This window comes from Trachurus japonicus, chromosome 20 (genome assembly GCF_045865225.1).
Source record: "Trachurus japonicus isolate A0001 chromosome 20, Traja_1.0".
Classification (NCBI taxonomy): Eukaryota; Metazoa; Chordata; class Actinopteri; order Carangiformes; family Carangidae; genus Trachurus; species Trachurus japonicus.
In genome coordinates this window covers 2498025-2513891 of record NC_140926.1, presented here as the reverse complement: position 1 = coordinate 2513891, position 15867 = coordinate 2498025, and the positions used below count along the sequence as shown (strand labels likewise).

Below are 15867 nucleotides of genomic sequence, written 5' to 3'. Positions count from 1 at the left end.
TGTGCGGGGGTAGAAACTATCGGTTGAGACCAAAAAAATGAAATGTACCAGGCTGTAAATATGTTTTTTTAAGCTGTAAAATCGGCTATTTTAACATGGGGCTCAATTGGAGTTGATCCCTTCTGGAGCCAGCCCCCAGCGACAGCCGGGGGGATTGCAGCTTTTTGAATGCGGAAGTGAGCTTCACTTCTCAGACCGACAACTGCCCCCTTGGTTTTTATCTGTAAAATTTGACCATCATCATCATCATCATCATCACGCTGCATGATGTCAGCAGCAGCTTGACCTAACAGAACGAGGATACGTCTTACTTTGACCGAGTTACGTTCAAGAACCTGTTTTCAATGACGGAAAGTAGCTAAATTCACTCGTTTCAGGCGTCATAATTCTATTCATTCATTCATTCTATTCATTGTTGATCGCTAAAACGCTATGGGAACCGTGTGCCGTGACGGAAACGGAGTTACTGAATTTAAAAAAAAACAATGGTAAATGGTCTTGTATTTATATAGCGCTTTTACTATACCTGAACGATACCCAAAGCACTTTACAGTACATTGCATTCACCCATTCACACACTGACAGCGGAAGCTGCCATGCAAGGCGCGAACCACGACCCATCAGGAGCAAGGTGGCTAGGCCAAGGACACTACGGCAGCAACCGGGACAGAGCGGGATTCGAACCTCCAACCCTCTGATCATTGGACGACCCGCTCTACCACCTGAGCCACTGCCGCCCCAATGTGTAACATTATTAGCTAGTTACTGAATAAAGTAACGGCATTACTAATAACGGCAACGCTGCTCATAATGGAGCGCCTTGGTTTTTAAACCATGTGTTGCACTTCGCGTCGGGCCGAACAACGCCCGTTAGCCGTGGTATAATGAGCATAGACCACGGCCTGTCGTGATATATTGCTTTTATAAAACAGTTACCAATAATGACAATATGAAAGAGGGATACGCAATCAATTTCATGTAGTTTTATTCAACCAGAAATACATATTATTCAATAAAATAGCCTCACTTTGAAAAAAACTAGTCCCACCTCTCCAGACGTTAGCTCCAAGTAGCTCTGTCACTGCTCAGTCCCCTCTAACATTGTTAACCCTCTGGAGGTCAAAGTTCACCTTCAACATGTCAATTACACTACTTTACTACATTTTTTAACATCGTAAAAACATCAACTGTCTGTTGCTACGGACTGCAACAGTCCGTTGTCATGGATACATGACAACAACTTCCATTCATAGCAGTCATACGTGCCTGAGGCGGAGTGATAGCCTACGCTGTGATAAGGCTTTAGAATAGTAGCCGTGGTATATGCTCATTATACCACGGTTAACAGCCAATCAGATCGCCGGATTTCACCTTTCTGTTTTATAAAACCATGTAGAGCACATGTGTCAAACATGTTACCACATGTGGAAAATGGGTTCACATGGGAATTCACATGTGATTTACATAAAATTGGGCCAAAACCACATCTTTCCCATGTGAAAGTAACATGTATATATCATGACATATACGGTTTATTCCCACAACATCTGTAAAATTAATCATATGGAATTTTTAATGAACAAATGTTATGTTTATTTTATAGATGTTATATATTCTATATCCAGAGGATGTAAACACTGTACGTCTCATTAACAGGTGTCATCTTCACAACATTGTGTATCATATCTGTGTGTGTGTGTGTGTGTGTGTGTGCAGCTCGGTGCCCGGCGGCCATGTTTTGTGATGAAGGTGAACAACACGTGTGAGTTAAAGCTCAGATACAAAAAGCCATGAGACTCTTCTTCTTGTTTAATTGATTCTCTCACCTGAAGAGCCCGGGGCGACACACACACACACACACACACACACACACACACACACACACACACACACACACACACACACACAGCTGTTTGACAGGGGAGGGGCTGGTACACTTTTGTGTTAAAGCTCCTTCAGAATAAAGGTAGATGTTTGTGTTAAAGCTCCTTCAGAATAAAGGTAGACGTTTGTGTTAAAGCTCCTTCAAAATAAAGGTAGATGTTTGTATTAAAGCCCCTTCAAAATAAAGGTAGATGTTTGTATTAAAGCTCCTTCAAAATAAAGGTAGATGTTTGCGTTAAAGCTCCTTCAAAATAAAGGTAGACGTTTGTGTTAAAGCTCCTTCAAAATAAAGGGAGATGTTTGTATTAAAGCTCCTTCAAAATAAAGGGAGATGTTTACGTTAAAGCTCCTTCAAAATAAAGGTAGATGTTTGCGTTAAAGCTCCTTCAGAATAAATGTAGATGTTTGCGTTAAAGTTCCTTCAAAATAAAGGTAGATGTCTGTGTTAAAGCTCCTTCAAAGTAAAGGTAGATGTTTGTATTAAAGCTCCTTCAAAATAAAGGTAGATGTTTGTGTTAAAGCTCCTTCAAAATAAAGGTAGATGTTTGTATTAAAGCTCCTTCAGAATAAAGGTAGACGTTTGTGTTAAAGCTCCTTCAAAATAAAGGTAGATGTTTGTATTAAAGCCCCTTCAAAATAAAGGTAGATGTTTGCGTTAAAGCTCCTTCAAAATAAAGGTAGATGTTTGTATTAAAGCTCCTTCAGAATAAAGGTAGATGTTTGTGTTAAAGCTCCTTCAGAATAAAGGTAGACGTTTGTGTTAAAGCTCCTTCAAAATAAAGGTAGATGTTTGTATTAAAGCCCCTTCAAAATAAAGGTAGATGTTTGCGTTAAAGCCCCTTCAAAATAAAGGTAGATGTTTGTATTAAAGCTCCTTCAGAATAAAGGTAGACGTTTGTGTTAAAGCTCCTTCAGAATAAAGGTAGACGTTTGTGTTAAAGCTCCTTCAAAATAAAGGTAGATGTTTGTATTAAAGCTCCTTCAGAATAAAGGTAGATGTTTGTGTTAAAGCTCCTTCAGAATAAAGGTAGATGTTTGTGTTAAAGCTCCTTCAGAATAAAGGTAGATGTTTGCATTAAAGCTCCTTCAAAATAAAGGTAGATGTTTGCGTTAAAGCTCCTTCAAAATAAAGGTAGATGTTTGCGTTAAAGCTCCTTCAGAATAAAGGTAGATGTTTGCGTTAAAGCTCCTTCAAAATAAAGGTAGATGTTTGTATTAAAGCTCCTTCAGAATAAAGGTAGATGTTTGTATTAAAGCTCCATTCCTGCCAGGCCAGCTGCTTACTGTACTGGATTTGGTTTCTCTACAGGTGTTTTATTGTGAAAATCTGCTCTGTTTTCATTGGATCTGAGCTCAGCAGCTGCACTACAAGACTGAAAAAATAAAAAAATAAAAAAATAAAAAATAAAACCCCCCCAAAGCAAATGGAAAAAGAAAAAACATTCGCAGCCAGCGACTGTTTGCTCTGCGCCTCGTTCCAAAATGACTAAAGTAGAAAAGCATTACTGACAATTACGGCTGCAACTCGGCTGTTTGTCAGCTTCTAGCGTGTTGTGTGTGTGTGTGTCTCTCTCTGCACTTAGACACACACACAATAACACACACACACACACACACAGAAAGGATTAAATGGGGGAAGTTGGCCACCTGGATGAATGCAGCGACTGAACAATTAAAAATCAATTTACCGTCAAAAAGCTTTGCCTTCTAATTAGGACCGCCTGCAGGCCAGAGGGGCTTTTCTGTTGAAGGGCACCGACGCTTTTTTTGTTTTTTGTGTGTTTTTTTTTTCCCTCTCTCTGCTCGCTCGCACATTTTTTCATATTTGTGTTAATGCCCCCCCCCTCCTCCCCTTCCTCCCCCTCCTCCTCTAACCATCTCATTGTTTTTCCTCCTCTGCTTACAGCCCCTACATAATGATAATGCTGCAGTAAATGGAGAATTATTCAGACAATGACGGCTGTGAATGTTTCTGCTGCCAGAGAGAGAAACAGACAGACAGACGTGTGTTTGATTCCCAGCAGGTGTCCCACGCTGCTGCGTTTTTGGACCGGCCTTTTAATTCTGATGGAGATGACAATGTCCCACAGAGAAATGAAGCTCTGAAGCTCACACACACACACACACACTCGCATACACACACACACGTAGCTATACACACACATGTATAAATGCTGCAGGAAACAAATGGAGGCACTCTGAGGAAACCTGATCCAGCTCTGAGGAAGCAGCGTTACAATCTCCATCTTTATACGATGATGATGATGCTTATATTTGAAATCTTTATTTCATGGAAAAAAGAAAAAGAAAAGTATATATATATAAAAAAAAAACACACCCTTATTATATTTTGATTTCCCTTTTTGACGTTTTATGTTCAGTTGGTAAAACTAAAGTTTAAGGGATTAGGGAGAGTTCAACATTTTGTCAAATTGGCCCATTGCCATAATGATCCCTATAGTCATAGCAGTAGGTTCGTTACCTTTAATTGTCGGTGCAAGCTGTTTTTAGAACGGCGGAGCAGAGCCGTGAGCTGCTCAGAGCTACGCTACTAATGGAGGCTCATTATGGGATTTCTCGGTTGGTTTCCCTCATCATCAAACTCATCAAATACACAATCCAACAACTCCACAACGCTCTGGTGGACAAGTTGTGAGCTGCACATTCACCACGCTATGAGATAATAACACAACGTTACCACACAGAGTTGTTTTAGAGGGAAATACAGAGACTGTTGATGAAAAACTGTCCCTGAAGGCAACGTGCATCAGCAGTTTTGCATGAATTTCCCTCTAAAACAACTCTGTGTGGTAACGTTGTGTTATTGCTCTGCTCCACCGTTCTAAAAACAGCTTGCACCGACAATTAAAGGTAACGAACCTACTGCTATGACTATAGGGATTATGGCAATGGGCCAATTTGACAAAATGTTGATCTATCCCTTTACTCCCCTTACTTATGAAACGGAAAGGTGAAATCCGGCAATCTGATTGGTTGTTAACCGTGGTATAATGAGCATATACCACACAGCCTCGAGTGATATATTGCTTAAATAACAGATTTGGTTGGAATGCCCACATTAAACATTTGAATATAATTTGAATATTTAACACAAGAAGCTTTAAATTAGAAATAAATCTGATTTTGGGGAAGATTGACAGCCCTATTTCTGATGTTGCCGCCATTTTGGCTCTAATCCAGACGGCGTGTGACAGTCGCTGTCATCACAACTTCCTGTTTTGGTGTCAAAAGTCTTTCGGCCAAAAACCGAAAATGCTTTTTTTCAGGGATGAACCAGGTTGACCTTTGCCCTGCAGCGTGTGCAGCTCTTTTCCCTGACGGAGCTCAGCGATTGGTCGGTTGTTTTCCTTCATGTGCGGCGGCGGCGGCGCTGAGACGAGCAACGGCGTTCACTCCGTCGCTCCGAGCCGCCCACGAGCTGCATGTTGGAGAGCAGCGCGGCCGCCGAATAGATTAACACAAATTGAAATAATTTTCCCAACCAGAGATCTGTGTGTGTGTGTGTGTGTGTGTGTGTGTGTGTGTGTGTGTGTGTGTGTTATCAGGGGACAGTTTATTCAGTTTTAATGATAATTTCTCTCATTAGAATGAACATCGTGTCCCTGAGTTTAGATCTGAGTCCTGGTCTGAAGCCGAGGTCTTGATCCTCCGGTCTGACAGAGACAGAGAGACAGAAACGATGCAGATTCAGAAACAACTAAATAATCACAACGTGCAGCAGGAAACACAAACACAAACACACAAAGATCAGATGTCGACCTGTAACAGGCGACACTTTCTACACACAATGCTGCTGCAGTGATGACGTCAACAATAAGTAATCAAGTACTTGTACCAGAGATGGACACGAGTATCTGATCTGGAGTCTCAAGTCTCTGCTTCATTTTCCCTCATCCCTATTTTATCAAATACATGAACTTTAATTGAAGATGAAATAACACAATGAAAGCTTTGACTTGTATTTATGTTGAGATACTTTACATCCAACAAAACGGCGCCTAAAAGACAACACCTGCAAACCGCAGCATTGAAATCAGAGCTGCAACAATTTATCGATTACTAATCGTTTAAGTCCAGATTCTCTGATTCCAGCTTCTTCAATGTGAATATTTCTGGTTTCTTTGTTCCTTTATGACAATAAACTGAGTCTCTCTTTGGTTTGTGGACAAAACAAGACATTTGAGGACGATGTCGTCTGGTGGTTTGAGAAACACTGGTTGATGTTTTTCAGCATTTCCTGCTCCTCCTCTCCAAGGCGCTAAATGGACAGAGTTGTTTTGCTCCAGGGCCGGAGCTTCAGGCCTCAGACTGGTTTGGTTTGATCGTTATTTTCAAAATTCTAGTGTTTTATTTCATTTTGAAAACGCCAGAGTTGAGTCTTTTCTTGAGAAATGGGCTCATGTCTTATTTTGAAAATGCCACAGATGGGTTTTATTTTGAAAAGTCTTGGTTGTTTTCTGGTGTTTTCTAGTGCTTTTTCTTGTGACAGCTCATTACAGAATGTAGCAAAGTGTATAACATATTGCAGAGGTCTTCAATAGGGGGTCCGTGAACCCTAGGGTGCTGCAGGGGGGGTCGTGGAATTTTTGGTTGATTAGACAATTTTTTATTATATCTTTTAGTTTCCACTTAATAATAAATAAAAACGTCATTTTGAATAGCTTGTCTGCATGATTACCATGCAGTTGACAGACATTGTTGATATTGGCATTGGTATCAGTGAACTAGGTCTGTTTATAAATGGCAGAGGGTCACTCAGCCCCCTGCTCACTGTAGCCTAGATTGTACACGTTTAGAAAAAACGTGTGTCTTATTATTACCCCACAATATCATAGGCCATTGTCTGTCTGTCTGTATATCTGTTTATTTAATTATTTTGATGTCTGTGTCCACTTTTTCTTATATGTATGTGGTAAACATGTTGAATGTTAATTTGCACATTTGGAGTTATGGGGAAACGCAATTTCGATCCCCTGTGTAATTGACTGTTATATAGTGGAATTGACAATACAGTTCACTAAACTAAACTAAACTAAACTAAACATGAATATATCAACCTGTGTGTTATTTCAAAAGCTTAGTATTGAATGCACAATATCAAGCTACGTTTATACATGGTACTGGGCCTAGTCCAATTTTTTAATATAGTAGGGGTCCCTCCCTGCTCCATGTCTCTGTCAGTTCAGGGGTCTCTGGCCTGAAAAACGTTGAAGACCCCTGACATTTTGCATTTAAGAATTTTACTACAAAATGAGGCAGATTATTACAAAAATCAAGCGGAAATTCAGCGTTCAGTTCACGTCCGCCCAAAATATGAATGAGTTCATGAACGACGGGTTGAGGCTGAACACTGGCGATGTGAGACGTCTTCAGACCGAATCGAGATTTCTGAGCTTCTCCAGTTTTACCTCACCCCCCCCTCCCCCCCCCCCCCCTTAGTGTGGGAGTGGAGGGGAGAGGAGGGGGGGGAGCCACCTGGCCGAGCTGCAGCATCCACATTAACCTCCTGCTGAGCGACGCTCCGGCTCCAACACACCGCTCTAATTGTCATGGAAATCAGCTGCATGTGTGTAAGTGTGTAAATGTGTGTGTGTGTGTGTGTGTGTGTGTGTGTGTGTGTGTGTGTGTGTGTGTGCACCTGTCTAGTGGGGCTGTGGGCTGTTTACATTGAGCATATGTTATGTTGATTTTTCACAATAATGAAGTGTTTGGTGACTCGCATGTTTTACTGTGGTTATGCTGCTTACAAGTGTGTGTGTGTGATTGTTTGTGTGTGTGTGTGTGTGTGTGTGTGTGTGTGTGTGAAGCTGTTTATAGAAGCTGGAAGTCAGAGACAAACAGGAAGTGTGTGAGATCAGAGGTTCAGAGGAGACGATGGTTCGTAAACAGAAACATGATGAAAAAAGAAAAGAAATAGTAAAAGAAGAGAAAAGTGCAGCGTCGTCCTCACTCCATCCACAGCTGCTGACGCTGACCATCGTTCCTATGTTTCAATTTCTTCTGCTAATTCAGCCTGGTCCAGGTCACAAACAGCAGGTTTAACTGACTCTCACCTTCATTATATCGTCTAAATACTGGAGATGCTGGGGATTGAACCCAGGACCTCATACATGCGAAGCATGCGCTCTACCACTGAGCTACATCCCCTTCCACAAGCAAATGGTCCTGGTCACTAGTCCGCTGATCACTAAGGGCGTATTCACACCAGGCTCGTTTGGTCCGCTTGAAACTGACTTTTCCTCTGGTGCGGACTTTTTGGGGAGGTGTGAATACAAACCAGCGGACTCTGGTGCGGATCAAACCAGTGGACCGAGACCACCTCACTTGTTTGATCCGCACCAGAGTCCCAAACGAACCCTGGTGCGATTCGCGTCCGGTGTGAATGCAAACCGAACCTTCCCCGAACCAAATGCAAAATCCAAGCGCCTTTTTGGATTCAACAGGCTTCCGTTGTTGTCAGAAAATGTGGAAATGATCAACACTGAGCCGTGGGTCGACATGGAGCACAGATAGACACATAGATATATATAAGAACTAGATGACTCACCCGCAGCTGTTTCCCAATGACAAAGCGTAGCCAGTACGGCGGCCATCTTGGTAAGGTCAACTCTCTCCCTCAGAGCATTAAAGCAGATATCAGTGGAATGTTTTTGTTAATATAAGTCCTAAATAGTCCTATTTTCCGTCAGCAATCACTTACATGAAGTATTTCAGCCTAAACACGAGTCTCTCCGTCACTCTGCTCTGCTGTAACCCGAGGAGAAAATTTTCCTTGTGGGATACAAGTGTTATCCAATGAGGGGAGAGAACGGCATGAAGGGCTGTGTGTGCAGCCAAGGGATGCGCGTGAATGTGGTGACGTAGCACGAGGACCAATTGATGCCTGACAAGGGCGGGGGCTGCTAACTCATGGTGCGTTCAAGGAAACTCGTACTTTGTGTTTTTCCTTCCTGTGAAGTCATACCAGTTCGATCTGGTACGAGTTCACGGGTCGGAAGTTACGAGTGGCCGTTATAGGGAACTTTCACAGACAACAGGACGGTAAAAACACGAGCTACGGGTTACCTGGAACGCTACCAAGTCGTAGTTGTGACTTGAAGCTGTAACTTACGGTTTCAAAAGCCTGCCTTGAACACAGCATTAGCCGAAACGGCTGTGCCGATGATATCTGCTTTAAGCCTCTGCTGCATGTTCTGCTATAATGACCACAACTTGCTCAGTTTTTGTCCGATTTCAAAACGGTTTGATTTTTATGAACGTTTATGCAGTTATGATGCAGCATATTTAGAATCACGGATAATTTTAATAATGTATTTTTTTTTGTAAAAGTAACATTATAGTGACATTATGCAAATAGTTAAAGGAATAGCTACATACTGATTTATTTTTCACAGAGTTATGAATCGTTTTTTTAGTGCAGATGACTGGATCACCATCTACTGCACTGGAACTGCAGCCAGAGTCAGAGACAGTTGTCCGTCCTCATATGGCCGACTGTGAGCTACGCCTGCGTGTAGTCCGATCCACCCCCTTGGATAGACACGCTGCCTCCTTGATATCTGGTCAGTGGAAAACATTTATCAGATGCTGGAGAGGACGCACCCGTCGCCGTTAACGATGCACATTCTGAATATTGTTTTTAACTGATAACAGAAAGTCGTTATCGGATTAATAACCATTAACAGAAATAAATGTGACAAGGCTTATGCCGATCGGCAACGCAGCATCCTGAGAGAATGATTATGTTGTTTTTTTTTGCTATGCCGTCCTTTTTTTCTTTTGTTTTAGCGCAGCATCCTTCAGACGCACATGCAGACGTGTGTGTGTTTGTTGTCTGACCGTCCTTCACGGGGACGGCTGCATAACGGCCACATAGCCTCCAAGTGGTGAATAAGCACAGGGCAGGTGCAACTGGAACAACTACCAAATTGAAAAGGCAGCAAGAAACGCATTCATCTCCATTGTGTAGCTACTTTTCGTGGAAGATCCCGCTGATAATTTTTATCCAGTGACTGAGCGACTGTGGGACACACATGCTTTTGTTTACAAAGTTGATCCGCTTGTGAAAAAATGCAATGTGAATACAAACCGCACCAAGTAAAAAGAAATTTAGTCCACACCAAAGCAAGTGAACTATCGGACTTTCCTGGTGTGAATACGCCCTAAGTCAGGATGAGAGGGTCCTGATACCCAGCTGACCTCCCCTCGTCAAGGCGATGGTGGTATAGTGGTGAGCATAGCTGCCTTCCAAGCAGTTGACCCGGGTTTGATTCCCGGCCATCGCAGATCTTCTTTTCTATCTAACTTATAGAGTTCTTTTCACATGGACTCACCAACAGGACCCATGTACAGTTGTTGTGGCCGAGTGGTTAAGGCGATGGACTAGAAATCCATTGGGGTCTCCCCGCGCAGGTTCGAATCCTGCCAACAACGAGCGCTAGTTTTCATCAACTCTGCTGTACTTTGGTGGACAGATGTTCAAATCCTCAACCTGTCATTCAATGTGTTCAACCCAAACACCTCCTGGACGTCTGAAGACCCAATGGTCCAGTGGACAAGGAGGGGATGTAGCTCAGTGGTAGAGCGCATGCTTTGCATGTATGAGGTCCTGGGTTCAATCCCCAGCATCTCCAGTGTTTAAACAATATAATGAAGGTGAGAGTCAGTTAAACCTGCTGTTTGTGACCTGGACCAGGACTCAGTCAATGGCTGCACTTCCAGAAACCAATGCACGATAGCTGAATGACTGTAATAGGATGTTAAGACGATGAGCTTAGCTGCCTTCCAAACACTTGTGACCTGGGTTCACCTCCCGGCCATCGTGAGTGTGTTTCTTTATCTAGCTCTTGCATTTCCTTTCAGCTCCATGTTCCTCTCTATAGAGAGAGGAATAAACGCCTGCATTATATCGTCTAAATACTGGAGATGCTGGGGATTGAACCCAGGACCTCATACATGCAAAGCACTGAGCTACATCCCCTCCTTGTCCTCTGGACCATTGGGTCTTCAGACGCCCAGGAGGTGTTTGGGTTGAACACATTGAATGACAGGTTGAGGATTTGAACATCTGTCCACCAAAGTACAGCAGAGTTGATGAAAACTAGCACTCGTTGTTGGCAGGATTCGAACCTGCGCGGGGAGACCCCAATGGATTTCTAGTCCATCGCCTTAACCACTCGGCCACAACAACTGTACATGGGTCCTGTTGGTGAGTCCATGCACTGTTAAAACGAATTTGTTGGCTCAACTTAAAAAACGAGTTACCTTGTTGCCTTAAAATTTTGAGTTAAGAGAGCTAAGAATTTCTAGTTCTTTGCACTCCCATGTAAGTTCTTACCACTTAGAATAATATGTTGAAATGACTAATCCCAAAGTGACAGACAGTTGGATCAACTTGATATTTTAAGTTCAGTTGATAACATTTTAAGTACAACTAACAAAGAAATTTAAGTTGTATGAACTAAATGCCTAGTTGAGGTGACATTAAATTATAAGTTTAACCAACTTAAAATTTTAAGGCAGCAAGGTAACTTTTTCCAGTATAAGTTGGCCTCACTCAAAAACTTAAGTATGTTCCAACTAAGACCCTTTAGTTAAATCAACATAAAATTTTAAGGCAGCAAGGTAACTTTTTCCAGTTTTAGTTTACCTCACTCAAAAACTTAAGTATGATCAACAGCATTATTTGTCAAGATAAGTAAATCACTTATTTTCTAAAATGACTGAGTGGAATACATAAAGAAATTCCTTTTTTTTTTTTTTAAACAGTATTTATTTTACCACAAACATCTTTCAACAAAATCAGTTCAGGCATAGTAGGCTATACTTTTGAACATGAAAAATGACAAATATTCAAATAATTCAAATTTAGGTGCATAACAGAAATACTACTTCAACACATGATATACAATTAAGGCATATAATTTACTTAAATTACATACAGTACATAAATCACACTGTGAGACAGTCCATCAGATTGACATTCCTTAGCAATAAAACCAGTGTGAGATCCATGTTTAAAAAAAAAAAGATTGCTGAGAGCAACTTGTGTCTTGAAGCGGCAAGATCCACTGTAATGTTCATGTTTTAGTTTGTAATGCCGTAAAATGTGGTGCTGGTTTGCTGAGGAAAATGTATAGTACTTGCATATCCAAGTCATCCAACAGGTCAGCATGACGTCCGACTGCGCCTTAACTTAAACATGCGGGGCCCTGTGGTCGTCCGCTGGTGCTGGTACGGGGGGGGGGGGGGCAGCAGAACGATAGGAGCTGTCCATCCAAAAGTCTCTTGAACTATCAAACGAACAGAACTGGACTGTGGAAGTTTGAATAGTCAAAATACAGAAGTTATCATGACGTGAATCCTATGTTGCGGTGAAAAAAAGGCCGTTGATTCGGTGGAAACCTGGCTTTACGGGCAGGAGCGGGGCCCCCCACGGCATGTGGGGGTATACTTTTCGGCCCAGCGTCCGGACCTGTAAAGGAAACACATCTATGTCAGATTGATCTATATTTTGTGTTATATAATTAACTTGCAGATAATACAAAATGAGCTAATGAAGCTAGCTCATAGCTCATTGCTAACTGCATAGCCTACACTAATTCATAATTTCCAACATAAACACCACAGTACATTAAATGAATTACAGACATTTCGTTAAGTTACTCCACAAACTGTGGTTCCAGCCGTATGCTTTTCTCTCAGTGCCAAACACTCTCCGTAGAAGAAAGAGCAGTTAGCATAGTTAGCTCATTCATCATCGCACATTTAACTTCATAACTTCAAAATATTCAGACATTTCGTCAAACAAATACTTCCCAGAGCAGTTGTGCACATTCATGTAACACAATGTACATTGCATATCTGATTTACAGACAAAGCCCTTGCTGAATTTGATAGTAAACTTAGGCTACAGGGAGCTAACAAGTTGTTGTTTTTTCTTTTTTAGATTTGAGGGCTCTTTGATATACTATAGCTTCAAGAAACCTGGTTTGCCAACCATTTTAACAGTAAAATGGCACTGACTGCACTATATAGCTTACAAAAATAATTATTTACCTGGAATTACTTGCTCTTTTTGTCCACTCATGATGACATCTTGTTGCTGTTCATCTTGGTTGAAATGGCGTCCTTTCCAACTGACACATGTCGACATGTGGCCTTGTACGGGTTGTCCAGGGCAGTTTTGCAGGGGCTACTGATGTTTAGTTGAGTCAACTCAGCAAACTAAGTTACCTGGACTGTTCTGATTTAACTGAGGAGTTGAGAATATTAAAACTTAATATTTCAAGTTGGTCCAACAATTTAGATACTTTTAGTTGGATTGACTAAGAAAAATAAGTTGAGGTAACAAAAAACCCAAATTCCTTTTTACAGTGTGTGAATATGTAGCTGAAAAGAACTCTATAAGTTAGATAGAAAAGAAGATCTGCGATGGCCGGGAATCGAACCCGGGTCAACTGCTTGGAAGGCAGCTATGCTCACCACTATACCACCATCGCCTTGACGAGGGGAGGTCAGCTAGGTAGCAGGACCCTCTCATCCTGACTTAGTGATGAGCGCACAAGTGACCACGAGCATTTGCTGGTGGAAGGGGATGTAGCTCAGTGGTAGAGCGCATGCTTCGCATGTATGAGGTCCTGGGTTCAATCCCCAGCATCTCCAGTGTTTAAACAATATAATGAAGGCGTTTATTTGAGTCTCTATAGTTCACATGGTTTGTGTTCTATAGGAGGTGTTGGGATCGAACACACAAAGCATCCAACTACAAAATTACATCATTGGCAGGATCAGAGGAGCTGACGGGATGAGATTCAGAAATGGGCTCATGTCTTATTTTGAAAATGCCACAGATGGGTTTCATTTTGAAAAATTACCTTGAGAACTTGGGTTATGTTTTTTTGTGTTTTATTTTGAAAAGTCTCGGTTTGATCTTCATTTTCAAAACTCTAGTGTTGTCTAGAGTTTTATTTTGAAAACGCCGTGCAGAGTTGAGTCGTATCTTTAGAGAAATGGGCTCGTGTCTTAACTTTAGAAATGTCACAGATGGGTTTTATTTTGAAAAATGGTTAGCCTATGTCTTTCCTTGAGGACTTGGGTTGTGTTTTATTTTGAAAATTGCTCAATTGCTGGGTTTATTTTGAAAGCTGAATTGTGTCTTATTTTTTTTCCATATCTTTGGTCTGTGTGACGACACTACCACACACACACACACACACACACACACACACACACACACGCTGCCCTTTGTGGATCTGACATTCACCACTTGGACTTAATTAGCAGCCGCGTCGACGTCTTGTTCCTAAACACAACTCTTCCGCCTTTAAACGCCTTTCTGGAGGCTCTTTAAAGGGACAATGTGTAACTTATTTGGCTTTTTTTACTATCAAAAATGAAAGCAATATTTGATTTTTGCTAATAAAAAGCCAAAAAAGCAAAACAAAACAAAAAAAAAACTGACCTGTAATCTTCTTTTCACGAATAAAACATGAGCTTGGTCGTTCTTCCCCTGCCTACGTTATTCCGTTTCATTTAAAAAATACCACAACCCAACTAAATAAAGACTTAAGGCTAATGTTTTGTTTTTAAGCTGACAAAAACAGTGAGACCATGAGTTATTCATTTAAAATGTTTTATTTTTTTAAATTTAAAACTAGTCTTTACCGACTGCAATGTCGCATTATCCCCATCACCGACATCCCACCATTTAGACATACCGCTATTCCGACATGTGAACGTCCCACCATTCCAACAAGGCTTTCCATATAAGGAAATGTGCGCTACTCAACAGGTGACTCCTTTCTTTAAGACATGCTGATAGAGGAATACCCACATGGTTGTGTGTAATTACGCAGCAAAATACGCTGTTAAAGGGATTGTCGGAAAGGCAGGATGTTTAAAAAAAGAAAAAAATACTGTCATTCCGACCATAGGAGGAATGACGGGACGTTTGATAGAAAATGAAGTGTTGCCATTTAGACAATTAGAGGCCTCTGTCCTCCCTCCCTCCTCTCCTCTCCTCTCCTGTTCCTATTACTGTATTACCACTGAATTATTTTGCTCGTGTGGACGGACAGACCCTGAACGCATCGGAGGCTCGATCGATTGTTCGCGCTCACCAGCTGGAATTTTTCAATTTGCACGGAAAACGGAGCAGCAACAACAACAACACTGCACACTGCAAAAACTCAAATATCTTACTGAGAATATTTGTCTTACAGTATTTCTAGTCAAAATTTAATTTCTAGTCAAAACAAATCTCATTCTACCTAAAATAAGACTCATCACATTAAAAAGTAGCTTGTTTTTAGACACTTTTTACTTCTTTCAAGCATATTTTCACTTGAAATAAGTAGAACAATCTGATAGTGGAGCAAGTTTTTCTTTCTTATTACAAACACAAAAAACCTGCTTTCACTGGCAGATTTTTCTACTTATTTCAAGTGAAAATTAGTTTGAAACAAGTGAAAATGATAAAAACAAGTTCATTTTTAGGTGATGAGTCTTGTTTTAAGTGGAAAGAGATTAGTTTTGACTAGAAATGAGACATTTGGACAAGAAATAAGACAAATATTCTTGGAAAGATGTTGAGTTTTTGCAGTGCAGCAGCGTTGTTGTTGTTGTTGTTGCTGCTCTTTGTGTGTTTCCTCTCTCGCAGGTTGACAGGACACTGGCCAACGATGAGTGTGTGTGTTTAAGTGTGTGTGTGTGTGTGTGTGTGTGTGTGCAGTGGAGGATTAATTGCCGGCTGAGAGCAGCAGAGCTCTCTGGATAATGTCCTGCACATGGCGCCTGTTGACGAGAGCTCGTGTATCACTAATATCCGGTCTGGATTTAATTTGGCCTCTAATAATCGGCCGAACCATTAGGGAGAGAGACGGATGCTGCTGAGGAAGAGGAGGAGGAGGAGGACGAGGAGGAGGAGGAGGAGGACGAGGAGGAGGAAGAGGAGGAGGAGGA

At 41.5% G+C, this 15867-nt stretch overlaps 6 non-coding genes across 6 annotated transcripts; 3 read left to right on the top strand and 3 right to left on the bottom strand.

Moving 5' to 3' along the window:
* Positions 1–7980: 7980 nt before the first annotated feature.
* trnaa-cgc (transfer RNA alanine (anticodon CGC)) lies at positions 7981–8052 on the bottom strand. The gene has a single exon. It is a non-coding gene; the product is annotated as a tRNA-Ala (tRNA).
* A 2204-nt stretch (positions 8053–10256) lies between these two features.
* trnas-aga (transfer RNA serine (anticodon AGA)) lies at positions 10257–10338 on the top strand. The gene has a single exon. It is a non-coding gene; the product is annotated as a tRNA-Ser (tRNA).
* A 128-nt stretch (positions 10339–10466) lies between these two features.
* trnaa-ugc (transfer RNA alanine (anticodon UGC)) lies at positions 10467–10538 on the top strand. Its single transcript has one exon. It is a non-coding gene; the product is annotated as a tRNA-Ala (tRNA).
* A 475-nt stretch (positions 10539–11013) lies between these two features.
* trnas-aga (transfer RNA serine (anticodon AGA)) lies at positions 11014–11095 on the bottom strand. The gene has a single exon. It is a non-coding gene; the product is annotated as a tRNA-Ser (tRNA).
* A 2239-nt stretch (positions 11096–13334) lies between these two features.
* On the bottom strand, positions 13335–13406 carry trnag-ucc (transfer RNA glycine (anticodon UCC)). The gene has a single exon. It is a non-coding gene; the product is annotated as a tRNA-Gly (tRNA).
* A 91-nt stretch (positions 13407–13497) lies between these two features.
* On the top strand, positions 13498–13569 carry trnaa-cgc (transfer RNA alanine (anticodon CGC)). Its single transcript has one exon. It is a non-coding gene; the product is annotated as a tRNA-Ala (tRNA).
* The last annotated feature ends 2298 nt before the right edge of the window (positions 13570–15867 follow it).